This window comes from Syzygium oleosum, unplaced genomic scaffold (genome assembly GCF_021117445.2).
Source record: "Syzygium oleosum isolate NSW1041296 unplaced genomic scaffold, Sole_v2.1 Sole_v2.59, whole genome shotgun sequence".
NCBI lineage: Eukaryota > Viridiplantae > Streptophyta > Magnoliopsida > Myrtales > Myrtaceae > Syzygium > Syzygium oleosum.
Genome location: NW_026607543.1, coordinates 875,448 through 879,562, shown reverse-complemented (window position 1 = coordinate 879,562; position 4,115 = coordinate 875,448). Strand labels below are relative to the sequence as shown.

General features: G+C 40.0%; 1 pseudogene; it reads right to left on the bottom strand.

The window, feature by feature from the left end:
• Positions 1–2,103: 2,103 nt before the first annotated feature.
• LOC115690472 (bark storage protein A-like) lies at positions 2,104–3,887 on the bottom strand (annotated as a pseudogene).
• Between the last annotated feature and the right edge of the window lie 228 nt (positions 3,888–4,115).

The following is a 4,115-nucleotide window of genomic DNA, read 5'->3' as shown; positions in this document are numbered from 1 at the left end:
CGTACCGTATAATATCGGTTGATGAAATTCGAACGTGCAAATTTTCGGAGTCCACGAAACATCGTAGTCTCCGGCATCGACCTGCGTTCGTCAAATGCCGAAACGATAAGAGAATTTCTAGATATCCGGTCGAGTGCATAGAGGACTCAGCACGCGAATGGGCCCGAAGTATATGGAAGGTTAGGCCCAAGCCCACTTGTTCATGCTCGCTCATGAGTGAAGCGAGCGACTCGAGAGAGATTTGGAACGAGACGATGTTCGACCGGAGGGATTGGTTGACCCAAGCTCGCAGTCCTCGAAGTCGTTCGTTACCCTCTCGCTCGAGCCCATGCAAGTCGAAGCGACGCCGGAATTCGACCTCCGGAAGCTCGAGATCTCCGCTGTAGGTGCACTTGCCGCCGTCGAGAGTCGTCAATTGCCTCCTGCGAGCTTCGTTTCTTCCTCTCTTTCTCTTTTTCTCCCGCTCTCTCTGTGATTAAATTGCGTGTGCTGTGATGGCTGTGATGGTGAAAAGCATAGGCGAGTCGAGACGCGTTGGTGCTTAATTATGACAACTAGATCTTAAATCGAAATCGAAATAGATATAGAAATAGAAATAGAAATAAATAAAAAGAAGGAATGACTCCATCACTTTAAATTGCAATTGAATGATTGAAGGCAAGTATATGTTCTTAGAGAAAATGGGGTGGACTTATTCATATGGGTAGAAATGGCGCCGCCCTATCTAATTTGCATAGAACTTTTATCGCTTTTGTTTTGAACAGTCGTAAACCTATTATACTGATATCAATTCGGTCCTCAACTTTCTAATCTTGCCAATTTAGTCCTAGACCTTTGTGCAAAATTTCAATGTAGTCCTTCGCGTTGATTTTCGCCAGAAATCACTGACATGGCCATATGCCGCATAGGATAGCCGACGATAATTAGATCACCACGTCAGCAATTTCCGGGAATAACTTACCAAAATGTTTATGAAATTACCAAGATTTTTTATAGTTCCCAAATTAATAATTTTGGTCCTAGCTAACCAACTTTTATTTGCATAACTGACCCATACTTCAAATTTACTAACTCTTATACGAAGGTTTTTTTTTTTGTCATGACTCTTATATGAAGTTACCAACCGAAAATAAATTGATTTATCAACTTTTATTAGATTATATCACCAATTAATTTTGAGTTGCTAATTCTTCTTTGAGTTACGTTTAATTTTTTTTAATCTAAATCAACATTTCTATTGAGTTATCCGTTTTCCATTTGCTTTGGTTAGTAACCGCTTACGTTTACTAACTCTTCTAAGAGATTACTAACCTAAATTAGCATGTCTCACTAACTTTTTTCCCATAAAATTACTACATGGTATTTTCTTAGCCGCCAAGTTACTTATTTACGTATATCTGGATATTTTACTTTTGCCAACTTTTATATCATTTGCAAGTTTTTATGGTCATTTCTTAGCGATGCCTTAAATTTACCAAATCGTTTTAGAAACAATCAATATTAATTAGAGTGATTTACCAACTTTTCTCTAATTGAGTTACCGACGAGTTTTGGATTAGAAACTTTCATTTGAGATATTTAACGAGCTTTTATTTCTTTTAATTAACAATTTCTCTTATTTGTTACCAACTTTTATTTACCTTTCTTAATTATGTCTTAAATTTACAAAATTTTATATGAAATTGCTAACTTGATTAGATTAATTAACTAACTTTTCTCCAATTACTTATCAACTAATTTTGGGTTATCAACTCTCGTTTGAACTATTTACCAACTTTTTTTTTCAACTTCCCGATTTTTTCTATTTAATAATTTAGTCGAGAACACAGTTGATAAGTCACCAGATAAAAATTTATAATTTTATATAATAGTTGATAAATTCGAATCATTGGTAAGAAAGTTGACTAAAAATTGGTAAATAAAGTTGGTAAGTCACCAACTCATTGCGATCAACGAACATCTCTGCTTTGGACTGATTTTGCAAGTCGAAAGTAGATACTTAAATCATCCTTATGAATTTTGCCATCATATATTGATTGATAACCCAACAATTCTTACACTCGACAAACATGAATCTCCTAAGAACACATGAATGTAGGGGGGTATTCTCATCACGATGAGAATAGCAAAGCAATGAACCTAAGAGCAGCATCAGCTGCGTTTTGGATCGACAAGGAGGAAAAGACGTTGACCTCGCCATGGCCGGCGTAAGACGACTCGCCGGCCAGATCGACGAGGGACCTGATCGCAATGAATGGCATCATGTGTTGGTGACAGACCAGAGCAATGGCGGCGGTCTCCATGTCCATGGCGGTGGCATTGAACTTTGAGTACAGGAATTGCCTGTAAGCACTGTTGTCCAGAAACAAGGCGGCACTCACCCCTCTCTCCACGGTCACCACCGCTGGCGCCCTTGGCAAGCATGTCGAGTTCACACATTGTCCCAGCTTCAAGCCCTGGTCGTGTCAATGAACAAAGTATTAGCATAAAGAGAGAACTTACATGTTCCGGAAACATATCTACATTCATGCTCTTGGCCTCTTTCGGTACCGATTTCCTTGACATGCTTACTTTGAAAACTGCGGTCGATTAAATGCTCTCGCGGAGCAAGATAGGTTTTGAACTTCAATGGGTGGCTCGGGATTTACCTGGATTTTCTTCAAGACGGCGAAATAGTGCTCGTCAACGGGGACCCAGAAGGCGTGCTGTCGGACTTCGGGGATTCCGTCGACGGGGAAGATTTCCTCAGGTTGGTACCAAACATTGTTCAGGAGATTCTGGTCAGCCTTGCCATTGCTGGTGTGATTGTTGAAACTGGTGAAGTTGAGATACCCAAATCTCCTCGTGTAGTCCCCAAATTATTCAAATGCTAGATCTGTGCTAGGCCCTTCTCCAAACCTCTGCTTTCATTCAGGAAGGAGGAAAAAGATTTTAGGACCATCTCTTGTTTTGGGGGCTGAAAGTGATATGAACAGCTATCTCCTTGTTGAGTATTACCTGACCCATTCGAGAACAGCCCATATATGTTCAGGTCTGCTTTTAACTTTCAAGTTTATAAAGACATATCATGCTTTTCTTAAAAGAGCAATTGCAAAAGTGATTGTCAAGAATTTGGACAACCTCTTAAATCAGGGGTAACTTTAGAGAGTCAACAAATCTCCTGACATGGTGGCACATCGCCCAAAAAAACAAAACATTTAACTATTGTCGTGACCGATGTTTAGTAGTTTTACAAAACACGTTGACCCTAGTTTACCTATTGATTCACTCTTAAATTGTTGTAACTTGTATGAAAAAGATTCTTCTTCTTTTCATCCAATCTGCTCCACCTTCCCCTTCCATTCAGCACCATACTTCTAACAATCACTCAATTTCACGTAAATAATGACCCACATGAAAAAAAAAAGTTTGAAAAAGATCAATAGTTGGAGATTGACCTGCCAATTCCAATGGCCTGTATGAGCCCAATACTGAGGGATTGCCACATCCCCCATTTGGAAATTTGGATTTGCACTCCCTGATAATCCAGGGTGCAGCACACCTTTCACATTGAACAGAGTCAAGAGCAACTTTGTGGTTGTACCTGCATTTAGCTTCATGCAGCAACAACTTCTCATCAACATTCTCATTTTCCGATATCGAAACGAAGAAAAAGGGACATAAAGGACACATTAAGGTCAAAGTCTTGCTCGTACCATGGCCATCCCCGTCATGACGATTATCACTCTCTCGTTTTTCAACCGCCCGATCCGAAACCTCTTTCCTGCATCACAGACGATGAAATATATCTAGAACATATCGTAGAACCATGCGTCGCCCAAAGGAGCCAACTAATGGCAGTGTTGTTGGGATAAAGAAATCGTGAATAAGAACCAGAGAACGAGCAAAGGAAATGGATCATTGAGTGCATGAATGATGGACAATGTAGTGTTCATGAGCTTCAGTTACCAAAGATGTCCAAGTAAGGGAGAGTTTCACGTGGGACAAAGGTTGGAGATTGGATAAGAGGGTTAATCTCGAAGGGTTGGGACACTACAATCCCCAAGAATGGGCCTTCCTTGTTCACTTCATCCACCTTTTGTTGATTGTAAGTGTTCGTATGTGGAAAACAAAGT